Genomic DNA, 14,444 nt, shown 5'->3' on the forward strand with positions numbered 1-14,444 from the left:
CTCTCCCAAGATTGATGAATGTAGTGTTGGATAGTGGGTAGAGGTTGGTGAACATGATCAACTTCAGTGTGGTCAACTCAAGTGCAAACTTTGCGGTGCTGATTGAAGTTCCTGCACTAGACACCTCATGATCGTGTCCTAGGATTTGTAGAATTTCCCCAACCTCTGGATTTCGTTCATCATAGGGAGTTAAATTCACATTCTGAGGTCTGGTGATGCTGAGAAGATCTGCGATGGAGTCTGGGGTAACACTAAACTCTGTTCCTCTGACCCAGAAAACGAGGACAGGTCCAAGATCAGAGGCATTGGAGAAGCATTCTTTGACCAGCTCATCCATTGGATCATCAAAGTTTCCGAACAAGTTTGCCCAGTCTCGTTTCTCAAAGATTCGAGGGATGAATGTAGTCCCTAAGGTGTTGAACTCTACTACCCGCTCCACTATAGTTGTTGACTTGTCAAACACATTTGAGTAGGCGTGTGAGTTCAGGGGAACTCTGAATCTATCCTCATTGGGATCTTGAGATGCTTGAGATGATAGACGAGTCCTTTTAGCAACTGGGGATGCTGATTCGTCAGCAACAATGTCTTTACCCCTGGAAGATCGACGAGACATCTGCAAGAGAACAGACCAACAGAAAAGAACCAAGCAACAATACCCCACAAAAGATTGTCAACAAGATTCAGTATAAACAATATTTCAATATAAAAACCCAGACTGAATATAGTGTAGACCCAAACAATCCTTCCAACAAACCACAGAAGCACAAATCAATACGTGCATCAAACTTGGTGAAAGTGCACCAAGACAAAGAGAGACGCAACAACTGTCATTGAGACAGGTTAACATGACCATGATATGCAATAACAACCAGCATATGAACATTTAGAACAGATAGCAAACATCACTCCAACAGAGACATGAACATGGGGAAAATATTTCAATCATGAAGAAACCTAACATCCACACATCAATATTCAGGCAAGAGTAATGAGTAAGTCACATAAACACCAAACCCATTTCAGAAAAGATTCTCAGATTCAATAATCAGCAAAAATTCAGAACAATGAAAAACACATTGATTGCTCAGCATGAAAACGGGTGAGAACAATATCAAAAACAGGATACTCCAAACCCATTACACATAGAGATAAGAATAACGAACACACTACCAGTCCAAACAGTAACAGAAATATGCAGGAAAAAGAAACTGAGATTGAAAAATCAAAACCCATACCTTTGCTTGATGATTTGGAGAAGAAATGAAGCACCAAAAGGGTTTGAAAAATGGATTCACGAAGAGGTTTGGGAGAAAACAGCAGTTTTAAGAGAAGATGAACAGTTACAAAAGTTCGAGGGAAAACTGAAAGAGGTTTAAAAACTGCTCCCGTTTCTGCAAAACACGCGATTTTCGCGACTGGTTCAAGTCGCCACACAGTCGCCAGCTCAAGCCGCCAAAGCACTCAAGAGGAAAATTTTGAAAAATTTTTCTAAGTGTTTTTCGCGACTGGAAGGTCTACCCGCGAGTGAGTCGCGAGCTGAGCCGCGAAAATCTCTGAGTGAATCTCGCGACTGGACCTTCCACTCGCGAACAAGTCGCCAAAATTGACCAGCGAAGATGCGACTGGGGCTCGCGACTTGACATACCCGCGACTGAGCCGCCAAAACAGGGCAAAACTGTATTTTTGAAATTTTCAGATTTTTCAGCAAAACACTTTCCAAAAACACCTAAAACACTCAAAAATCTTTTTGTGCTTGAATTAACAAAGATTGAGCATGTGAAAACACATTTTATCAAGTACAATCACACAAATGAATATGGCATTTATCAAACATAAACTTGTGTGTTGTGTGTGGATATCAATAATGAGATAGTCCTTTGTCTAATGTGAAGCTTCAATGATCAATTCAACCAAGGCATACACAATTAGCACTAGATCATGTGACCAATCTCAATTATAGAAATATGAATATATGACTTCCCACACAACTTGATAACATAACTTGGAGCCTTTCATTTGACTCCACTTTCAGCCATAACATTTGATCTTTTGAGGCAATCATCTCTCATTGTGAGAGGGATAGACAACACTTTTCTTTGAAGAACAGGCCTTTGGCCTTTTTGAAAGAAATTTCACTTTTGATATAAGGTCGCTTACCCTTTTTCCTAGTCAAATACTAGAATGTGCGACAGGCTTTTGCAGCTCAATATCTCTTTTCATTTGGAGATTTACATTTAGTGAGCTCTTTTTGGCAAAACAAAAATAAAAAGTGGGAAGAGATATAGACACAAGTCTATGCATGTTTCAAGATCAACATAACCATTCACTAATCATTCATGACAAGTTCGAAGATCTATTTACAACAATCACATAGATTTCAAGATTTTTCCCATAGTGATATGAGTGCATGAAGACAAGTAATGTTCGAAAATGCACAAAGCCATTAGCACAAAGGTACACGGCAAAACGAGTTTTAAGACAAAACTCAACAAAGTCAATCAAGCCTTTTGATTTTCAAATTTTTATGTAATTTTTGGATTTTTGACTCAAAAAACAAAAAGATTGATAAAACACAATTAAGAAAAATTCACAAACAAACAAACAAAATCAAAAACAACAAGCATATCAAACAACCATAGTCACAAAGCATAGGAAGTATTAATGCATGGACATGTTGTAGTGCTTATGCATGAGTACCCCTTTTCACCCACACGTCACTTGCGTTTGGGGTGATTTCCTTAAAGGATTGGGTACGGGAGTTAGGGCTTTCAAACCTTCGTGAGAAGCTTTCCAAGCAGTTGGTGAATGCACCAATCATCTTCATCACGTCCATCATTCCGGGATCTCCATGTTGCTCTCTAGGTTGATCACCTGCCCAAGTTCTCCTATCAGCTCTTGGTCCTCCTGACCTTTGAGGAGTAGCACTGTTCATTGCCCTCAGCTTTTGGCAATTTGGTCGAGTGTGCCCTTGAAGTCCGCAATAATGGCACACATACATTCCTCTAGGACCTCTTTGTGGTCGTGGACGTGACTTGGCACGAGACTCGGACCTGCCCATAGACTGATTCCGATGATTCAGCATCCGTTGGTCCACCACATTCTTCTTTTTCTCCACCTCGAGGTTCACACTCGTAGAGTCAGCTACAACTGGATCTTTGGACTTCACAAACTTCACTTCTTTGGTGACATTTCCAGTTGAGCTACTTCCTCCGGTATATCCCAGTCCGGATTTGTCTGAGAAGCTCTTTTGAGATGATATAACATCATCTAACTTTTTGGTGGTGACCCTCTCTATTTTTGCATTTGCTTGAACCACCTCACTTTCAAGAAATCTTACTTTAGTGTAAGCTTCGGACAGCTCACCGTTCAGAGTTTCAATCTCGCATTTGGCCTCCCTATACCGGATTAGGAGACTTTTGTAGTCCTCCTCGGCCTTCTTCATCTTTCTCACAGCAGCCTTGGCCACCCTTGTGTATTCACCAGATTTCTCCAAAAGTGAGTTGTAATTTTCTTGAAGTGTTGCAGTGCTTTCTTCTTCTTCTGCTTCCGATTCTTCAACAATTCCTAGTGAGTCATCCTCACTATGTTCTCCAAGGTCTTGAACAAGCAAATTCAATTCATCCGAAGACTCAACATGAGCAATAGTCATGAAAGCTGAGTAGTTCCCTTCTCCATCACAGCTCTCTTCAGATTCTGAGTCGGACGAGTCTGAATCACTCAAGGTCGTGGCATACACCTTGCCTTTTGATTTCAAATAGTTAGGACATTCCCTTTTGAAGTGTCCATGCCCGTTGCATTCAAAACAAGTAACACCTTGTGTGGATTGGGATTCTTTTCCATCTTTCCTTTGGAAATCCCTCTTCTCCCTTCCAGAATTTTGGAATTTTCTCTTATCATCAAATTTTCCATTGTTTTTGAATTTCAAAAACTTCTTGAAATTTTTAACAAGATAGGCTACATCCTTGTCCACCATATCTTCTCCCGAAGAGCCTTGATCTTCCACCTTCTCATTAACAGTCTTTAGAGCAATGGATTTACCCTTCCGTTGATTTGGCAGCAACATTTCATAGGTTTGTAGAGAACCAACCAGCTCCTGAATCTTGATGTCGTCAAGATCCTTGCTCTCTTCAATGGCTGTTACTTTGGCACGGAAGCTTTCCGGCAATGATCGAAGGATCTTCCTTACAATCTTAGAATCCTCCATCTTCTCCCCCAAGTTAAACTTGCTGACAACCACTTCATTTAACTTCCCATAGAACGAGTCGAAAGCCTCATCCTCACTCATCTTGAGCTCCTCAAACCGAGTGGTCAGCATTTGTAACTTGGTATCTTTCACCTTCTTCGTGCCTTCATAAGTTGTTTCCAGAATCTCCCATGCATCTTTGGCAATAATAATGTGAGAAATCCTGTGAAATTCATCTGGAGACACACCACAGAAAATAGCATTTAGTGCTTTACTGTTAGCATTAGATGCAGTAAGTGCTGCCTTATCCCATGTGGATTTGGCTGCTTCAGGTTTGGTCCAACCCATCTCAACAGCATCCCACACGGATTCATCAATAGAGCATAAAAAGGCTCTCATACGAACCTTCCAAAATGCATAATTACTTCCATCAAAATATGGAGGTGCATTAAGGGATTGAGACCTATCCATCTCAAAAAGAAAGGGAGTCAAGGATCACACAATGGTACTAAAACCAAACAGATGTGTACCCGCTCTGATACCAATTGAAAGTTCAAAAACGTGTACAAAAACACTTTTGAACGTTTAGACCCCCAAAAAACCAATTTAATCAACACATGCAATATGTTAAACAACTAGTGTGCGGAAACTTAACATATGCTATAACAAGGAATTGATTAAACAACTATCTAAGCCACATCAAAATAAACCACAGCAGATTAATGTAAAGGCAGAGATAGAGAAGAAGGAAGATGCAAACACAGCGATAACACCAGATATGTTATCGAAGAGGAAACCGAAGACCTCGGCGAAAAACCTCTCCGCCGCCCTCCAAGCGGTAATCAATCCACTAGAAAATACAGTTGGGATACAAGGACAGCAATAGACCCTCCAAGCCTAATCTACCCAATGCACCTAAGCCCTCCAAGCTTCTTGCTCCAACGAGGTTGCGCCGAACCTTTTTCTTTTCTAGCTTTCCGGATTCCGCTACTACACCGTAGCATCAACCAATGAAGATTGGCTCCTTCCTAACTGCTTCCCAGAACTCCAAATGACTGTCTCACAGAGATGATAATGGTGAGAACCAGGTTTGGTATAATGGCCTCTCAAGTATTTGACAATGGAGAGGAAGAGAGTGAGGGAATTTGATGAGACTCTAAGGTAGAGATTGTGGGTGAAACAATCTGGTTTTTCTTTAGGGTTTCTCTCTCAAAATTCTCTCTGGAAGCTCTCTTTCAATCGTGGGTTAAAAGGGTATTTATACTGAAGAGGAGTGGAATGCGAAACGTCAGGTTTTTCCAAAACAGGGGTGGCTCGCGGCTTGACCTCGCGGCTTGACTAAGTCGCGAGTTCCAGTCGTGAGTTAACCGTATGGCCAGTTGTCCTGTTTTGTCCTGTAGTGCTCCAGCTAGCATGACTGTTCATCTTCCAGCATGCTTGGCACGTGTGCATCTTCTGGCGGGTTGAAGCCGCGAATCCAGCCGCGAGTCCCAGCCGCGACTCTCTGTTTTCTTGCACACTCTTGAGCAATCTTCACACTATCTCACTCACTACCCTTACAACAATCCCACCTAAATACAGGGTTACTAAATGCTGAATTACAAGCAAATTTGGCACGGAATAAAGCCAATTAGATGGTTGAATAAATTCAACCTTACATTATCTTTACAGAACATGTTTATGTACCTTGTTTAGCTTGGATGAGCTTCTTTTATTGCACTTTACTAGTTTGAGCTTTGTAGTGCATGTTGTGTGGGAGATATTTATAGTTTTTGATCACTTTGTCATGATTTTGAAGTCATGTTTTTGACTGTCGGACTTGAACCTTTTAAGAAAGGCATAAATAACCATCTCACCACTGTTTACTAGCCAATCATGAACACCTTAGTGCATATCGTAAGATTTTGTGCTCGAAAAAGTGTAGCACATGCACAAAAAGAACATAAGGTGTAGCCTCGGCTTAAATGATAAAATTGGTGTGTACATTATTGGACTTAATGTTAAACCACATAATTAAAATTGGTGTATACATTATACTGGCTATTTTAATAAGTTTCTGAATAATTACAATTTGTGTGTACAATATGAGGCAAATCAAGAAACTTACATGATTGCAAGCTTGTTTTCTAGGAGATGTGAGAGTTATATGATGTAACTATTTAGGTGATAGTCTCTTTCAAATTCTATGTGTTGAATTTTGTAGACTTTGTGATTGATTTTTATTTACATATCACCTCACATGTATCTCAATCTTTTGCTAGTTGCACACACTATACAAGTTACTTTTTGCTAGACTTGGTACATTATATTGTGTGTGATTTTGTTGTGGCCATCCAAGATTAAAGTTCCTTGATTTTAATGCAAAATGTGTTTAAAGTTTGAGATTTGAGGACAAATTGATTGAAAATCTTGTTTTTAGAAGATCTGGGTTAAATTCTAGTGTTTTTGAAAAACTTTTAATCTCATACTCATACATTTCATTCATGAAATATTGTGCTTTGAGGAGTTTCTATATTAAATTGCTATGTTTTTCAAAAATTTGATTTTTCCATGCATCATTTATGTTTAGGATTCACATGTATTGCATTGATTTTTTCTGTATCCATCTTGCAGTTTTGTAGTCGTATCTCTCATTGTTTTCACACATAGCATGCATGCACTTTGTTAAATTTGGTACTCAACTTGATTTAAAAATTGATTGATTAATTTTTGAGTTATGTACTTTCTAGTATCTGTTATTTTTATGTGTGAATTGTAGAAAATTATTTTCTTAAGAGTTATGATGGATAATCAATGTGCAAATATTTTCTCTATTCATGCAACTGTTTATGGGTCACATAGTGCCATGTTTGCATTTTATGGAAAGAGAGAATATTTTTTTCTTCATGTGTATCCTCAACTTAGTTTTTTTCAAAATCTTGGTTTGTGTCTTTTTTTTTATCCCCACCCCCTTTATTTTTCCCCAAAACTGTTTTTCCCAAAACTTGTTTTGTTTTTCCTATTTTTATAGGGGGATAAAATTTTTTAACCTTTGTGGTTCTTAGGGGGAGTTGTTGCTCTTCATAGGGGGAGTTGTCTCTATTTTCTCTTACTCTGTTACGTATGTTTTCTGTCTACCTTCTGATTAGGTAGACTTTGTCAATACGTGACAGAAAGGGGGAGACATAGATGACCTGTTTGTTTTGTTTAGGGTGAGAATACAAAAAACTTTTTGAAGTATCTAACTTAGGGGGAGAGTTAGAATTGACTTTTTTTTTTTTATATATTCTGTGTCATATTATTGTTTATATGTCTTTCTTTCCACACATACGGTGATATGTTTGTTGAGTGTTTCAGGAAAGACAGGTGCATTCTGATCAAAACCTTCTATCTCTTCTTGCAACTTCTAGGTTAGGAGTCTTAGATTGGGATTTGTGATGTATTTGGGCATTTTATTGTATATGGGCATTATGTTGTATGTGTGTTTGTCATGGATTGCCAAAGGGGGAGATTGTTAGGTTTTGAGTTTGTAATGTTGGCAAACCATGACAAAACATGACAAAAACTAAGTCTTATTAGTTTAGAATGGTCTACATTGAAGCCCAAGACAAAAAACTCAAGTTTAGGATAAAAACTAATGAGTTATAAGCTAGTTGGTTCGATCGATCGAAAGACAGATTCAATTGATCCAAAATCGCATATCAGCAAAATCAGCAAACGTAAAAAGGCCATAACTTATTCATTTGAAGCCCAAATCGCGAGCCGTTTTTTCCAGTATTTAAAGGACATTATAAGCTAACCCTATGCCTCTTTTGTAGATCTAGGGTTTTGTACCCAAAAGCTCTCTTATGTCTTCTACCGATGTTATTCCTTGAAGAATCTCAAGATCCGGTGTTGTAGAAGTTGCTGCCTTCTCCAGTCATCAAAGGTGTTGATGATCTAAACCTTCAAGGGTGGTCTTGGAGTCACAAACAGGAGAGTTTTTGTTGCTAAACCTTTGAGAGGAATCTCAAAGTCACAAACAGGGGTGTTTGTATTTTGCAAAGGCCAAAGAAAGAAGGAGTCCGTGGATTCGGAGTTTGCACGTGGTCGTGTCAGTAAGTCTTACTAGTGGGTAGCAATAAGAAGTCGAGCGTGGGGGCTTGTAAGTCTTATTATATGAACTTCGATTCTTTCTAGTGGATTTGCTTTTTACCTTGAGGATACCTAGGTTAAATCCTCCCCAGGTTTTTTACCGGTTTGGTTTTCCTAGGTTATCATATCGTTGTGTTATTTATCTTTCCGTTGCTATGCATGATATTAGTGTTTGATTGTGATAACCTAGGCTTGTAATTTGGACTAAGTAATCACTTGGCTAATTACCTAGGTTAATCTGATTGTGGTTTTAAGGGGTCTAAAAACCATCAGATTCCTTTTTGTTTCAAGCTTTTGGGTTCTCCATGAAAATGTTTGTTTTCTCAATTTTTCGATTTATTTTGATATTACTAAGCCTTTCCCTATTTTCTAAAATCTGCGTTCATAGTTTTTTTTTTTTTTTTTTTTTCTTAGGGTTTTGATTTGGAAAACCGATTTTGATTTAGAAAACACCTTTTGATCTGTTTCACAGGGTTAGTAGACACTACACCGGTTTGGTATTAACTGTGTACTTCACACAATTTCACAGTTATAAGAGATTAAAAAACAAAAAAGAAGAGCAACAAAAAAAAAAAAAAAATTTTTGAAAACCCAAATTGAGATAGTCAGTTAATGAGAAAGGCATGGATGGCGAAATTTTTTTGAGAAATCTGTCATCCAACTACTTCAATTTAGCCTCTGCGTCAACATGTACAGTCTCTATTTTTTTGTTGATTTATATTTGGTGTCAAATATAATTTTGGTTTGGAGAGGGCAAAGACAGAGAAACGAGAGAGATTGTGAGTAGGTGCACAAATAGAGTTGGAATTTGTCATGTAATTACAACTATAATTATTGTTTCTTTGTGTATTATTATTATTTCCTTTTATGCATGTTTTAATCTCGTGTTGGATCGATAAAGAGTTGCAATTGTCAATTAACCATCTTCTATTGCATTTATTTTTAAACGAATTTCCTTTTCATTTATTATTGCCTGATTAGTGATTAATAAAAATAAAAAATAAAAAAAATAAAAAAAATCAGAGAACAGAGTCAGTATTAGGTAGACTTCCCAATAATGAAAATCCTCCCACCATCATCATGTCAGAATCGCTACCTGTAAGTTTCTCTCTTCATTTTTCAGTTTGTTCATTAAATATGATCATAATTTGATATTTTATTTGGAGTGGTTTCGATTTAGGTCTTTTCAGTTTGTGCATTAAATATGATCAAGTTTTTTTTATATTTTTTTGGATTGGTTTCAGTTTAGGTCTTTGTGTCTCTCTCACCAATGGCTGCCATATTTTTAAAGAAGAAAAGGAAGAAAAGAGCCTTTAGTTGAGATAATGAACCCGTTAAGAATGTTACACTATTTAAACATAGAAGAAAAACAGAGATTGAAAGAGAGATAAATCTCAGGGCAGCCACCATCGTCATGAAGCAGGAACTGTTACAGGTAAAGGTTTTCTTTATTCTTTTTAAAACTATGTGGTAACTATGATTTATGATTGGGTGTTTGGTACTATAGGTTCGGTTTAGGCATTTGGGCTAGATTTGATTTTGATTAAGTTTATTGGATTAGATTTGGTTTATGGTTAGGGTATTTGTGTTGCTTTGGTTTGGTTTGGTTTTGGATTTTCAAGTTAAAATTATTTTGGGTAATTTTTCAATCGCATAGAGAGCAGAGTATTTTTGATCTTTTCAATTTCTTTTACGCTTCTTGAATGAGTATTCTTGGCGAAGAGTTTCCAATCGTTCCACTCAGTGTTTATTTATTTAACTCTCTCTTGGATTCAATTGTAAATTTCATTTGTCATTGATTGATTTCTATTCCAAATCTGTGTAATAAAAAATTAAAGGGTTTTTCTTTAACTTTTCTTTTTTGGCTTTGTAGGTGAAAAGGAAAATCCTTGGAAGCAATTCAAGTCTGAGTAGGAACAGTACTACCAGGTATAGTTTCCACTTTATTTGAACCATCACCGGTAATTTTTTTTTTTTAATTGAGTGTTAAATATGCTTTATGTTTGAATATTTGGTTGGATTGATTGATTTAGGTATTTGGGTTTGAGAAATTATTTTTTGTTTATTTGTGTTTGTTTTGGATTTTAGGATTGAAATGGTTCGGGGCTGTTATGTGATTAATTTTACAGTCTGCGTACTATGCTACCAAGCATATCTATGTTGCTAGATACTGCTTATGAGTTATTCTTTTACACATTTCTTATATGAGTTATTCTGCTCTTTTTTCTATTCGTCTATAGGACTTCTCCTAGATGTTTCTTTGCATATATCTTATTTGAATTTTCTTTAACAAAATATACCGAAGGCCATAACATAATTTTTTCCCTTCTTCAAATATTGTTTCTGCTCGTAGTTTATGCAATTCCCAGTTCATTGTTTTCCCACAATTGCTTTTCCTATTCAAATACTGTTACTTTGATTGCATAGTTAATTGATGGGGTTATGCTCCTCCTTTGGATGCTTTCCTTTGGCATATATAACCTTTGGCTTTCTATTTGTTTTCTAATTTATTTTGTGGTTTTTTTAATGTTTAACCGAAATGTCTTTCGTTAATGTTTCCTTTACCTTTCTGCTTTCTCTATTTCTTATTGTGTTGATTATAGGGTTTAATCAAGATCATTAAAATTCCTTGCGAGAGAGAGAGAGAAATCTAAGGAAATTTACCACTGTCAAACCAATGTCACCCTGTTTTACAACTTAAAGCCACCATCTTAACTTTCAAAATATTATTGTTAAAGTTTTAAATTTTATTTCCAAATTTGCTGCTAACATATGATTAAGGCTTTGGTTTTGAATTGGATGCAAAATATAATTAAGGCTTTGGTCATTAATTTCCTTTGAAGCACTATTTGTGTGATTTGTTTGGAGGAGAACAGGGAGTTGGTTATTAATTTGAGTATGAGTGTGGGTTTATTTATGTAAATCTGAATGTATATATCAATTGCAAATATGATTGCATTTTTCCTTCGAGAAAATTATTGTTGATGAGAAATGGTGATTTTAAAGAGTTAGGAGTTTGGTCCTGCCAGATCAAAGAACCAAAAAGATACTGTTACATGGTACTATACTTAACCTCCATGTCTCTCTCTCTCAAATATCTCTCTATAATTTCATTCAATTTGTGCTTTTTAATATTAAAGTTTTGTTCATCTTCTTATGCAAAAACTAACAACAGAAGCCCTTGATTCTAGGTTGATATGAAAGGTTTGGATGGAATAGTAGGAGCTAGCTATGTTGGGATAGAAATCATTCTATAATTATGATGCTCCTAAAGCTAAGAAGCCAATAACAAGAACATCCAACTATTTGCAAAGGTGGTGCTGCTGATGTTGTAGATAGAGGAAAAGGAAGGTTATAAGAAGCCTATATATGAGATAAAGAAAGGGTACTTTTTTTTTCCCATTGTTAGAGCACTCACATCAATGACTGTATAATAGAAAAATGTGTAAAATTTACAAAATTTTGCACAAAAATGACCCACATTAATCTATATATAACCGTGTAAATTTATAGGTTTGCTATATAGTGACTGTGTAAATTTATAGCAAACCTTTAAATTCACACAAATACTATTTATTTTACATTTAGTTTTTTTTTTTTTCCTTTACATATCCTGAGGATGAAGGAAGAAAGTAGATGATGGTTGTTGTGTATGAAGAAAGAGAAATAATTAAAAAAAATACAGAAAATTTGATATTTTAATAAAATGTATTGTAACTAGAAAACACATCAGACTTGAATTGGGTTGAATAGAAAGTATTGAATTTTTTTATAATAAAAAAAGAAAGAAAAAAAGAAAAGTAACCCAAAAAAAAAGGGAGCCTCTATAATAGAAGTTGCTTTATAGGAATATCCCGCGCATTGCACGGGTTAAAGGCTAGTATATATAGTAGGGTGAGAAAGGATGTGAAAAGTCAGTTTTTCCCAAACAGGGTGTTCTGGCGACTTGACCTTGCGACTGGGTTGAGTCACGAGTTCAAGCCGCGAGCTAATGGCCTAGCCAGCCTGGGACTTTTTTCTTATAATGCAACAACTGGTGCGACTTTTTAGCTTTTGGCATGCTTGGCACGTGTGCACCGTTTTGGCGGCTTGCAAGCCGCAAGCCACCCGCGAGATCCAGTCACGAGTCCCTGCTTCTTTGCACAATCTTGAGCATTTCTTCACACTCTCTTACACACTACCCTTACATGATTCCCACCTAAATACATGGTTACTAATTGCTAAAATACAAGCAAATTTGGCACGGAATAAAGCCAACAAGATGGTTGATAAAATTCAACCTTACAATCTCCCCCTTTGGCTATTCTGTGACAAAACCCTAAAAAAACTCTAGACTTAATATGTGAGTTGGGAACAGTTGAACAAAACTCACTCACACCTAACTCTAGAATCTGATAAGCTCTTGAATCATATGAACAACTCCTGAAACACAACAACATAATTTGATCATTTTATGCAGAAAACTTGTAAGGCATATGAGGCAAGCACAATGCGATCAAGCAAAATGGAATGAGAAATAAACCATGGTGATGATGCATAAAAAATCACCAATAAGTCACACGGTCCTCGCACGCTTGAAACAACACCTGCACAGCAAAAAGAGAATACCAAACAGAGAGCACCGGTGTGGTGCCGGCCAAGTACCCTCCAAAGGTCAAGTTAGAACTATTCTCACAACTCTAGAGTGCTAGAAAGGGTAAATTATGCGTACCTTGGCTAGTGAGGATATTGGGGCTTTTATAGTAGTAAGGGGTTGACATCTCTTCCTTGGTGCAGAAGTCTTTTCCTTATAGGAGTCTTCTTGGGCATATTTGGCGGGATCCTTTTCTTATAGGGATCCTTTAAGTAACATCGAATGTGGAGGGCAAGGTATTTCCTTATACATGCAATCGTGGGTAGCAAGTAAACTTGCATCAGGGCCGTCAGCTTATTTATTTCCTTCAGCCCTACTAGCGTCAGTTTGTTGGTGTCGTCAGCCTTTAAGCGTATCTCGTAGACTTCCCTCAACCTAGAACATCATTTGTTGACTCCTATATGACGTAACCGACGGTTATAATTGTACCATTAGCTTGGGTCTGATAGCTTTGCCTAAAACCGTCAGCTTTATGCCTTATATGAATAGGCATTCATTTTTATCCTTATCAACTGCCCCTTAATCTACATGCTCGTCGTTTTAAATCGACAGTATGTGGAGTTAGTTTTTATCGATTTACTATCTTCTGGTTCAGAGGGGCGGGAAAATCATTTATGAATGATTCCTCGAGCTGCCAGTTATTTAATGCTTGGACATGTGGCGCATTCTCATTGGCTTCGTTTCTGGACAAGGGCGTCGCCTCACTTTCCGCGCATTTTTCTTCCTATATATAATGCACGTCCTTCTCCTCATTTCTCCATTTCAACCTCACTGACATTTCAAGAGAGAGCTCGTCGCCCTTGCTATTGCCAATTCGTCAGCTGTTGCTAATGCCGTCACTTTCTAGGCCGTCTTTTCCTCCAAGAATTATTTATTTGTAAGTTCTTTTTCCTTCTTTCTTTGCATTTTTTGCTCTATCTGAACAATTTCTTACTGAGGACGTTAGTTTAGGTACTTAGAATGGATCCGTCACTTGTAGGTAGTTAGATGTCAAGTGATGCATCGAGTGACCAGTCGTCAGTCCGCGATGGAGCGGGCTACAACAAAGTTTTTGGCTCAGGTCAAGAGTCCGACAACTTTTCTGAGTCGTCAGGAAGGGAAACGTCAGCCCAGTCTCCTAGCGACGACGTAGAAGACTATGTTGTGGGAGTTGGGGAGAAAGTACCAGGTAAGGTTGAAGTCGAGGGGGGAGAAGAGGAGAATGATAGTGACGGAGATAGAGATGAAGGTGACGAGGAGTCCTGTGAGGGAACTTCAAGAAGTCTTGGAGGTAACTGTCCCTTCATTCTTCCTGAGGAGTGGGTCATCAATAAATTCTTACCAAAGATGAGTGACAGGGTTTTCAATGAGTTACGTACTCGTTTCCAAATCCCAGACCATATCCCCATTTGTCTCCCTAGATAGAACGAAAAGTGTTACACAGGGAGGATTGCAGACGTCGGTATGTACGGCGCTATGTTTGTTGCAGGCCTCAGACTACCACTGACGGCTTTACATCGTCAGCTGGCGGATTTC

The sequence above is a fragment of the Quercus robur genome, chromosome 3, assembly GCF_932294415.1.
Source record: "Quercus robur chromosome 3, dhQueRobu3.1, whole genome shotgun sequence".
NCBI classification, from domain to species: domain Eukaryota; kingdom Viridiplantae; phylum Streptophyta; class Magnoliopsida; order Fagales; family Fagaceae; genus Quercus; species Quercus robur.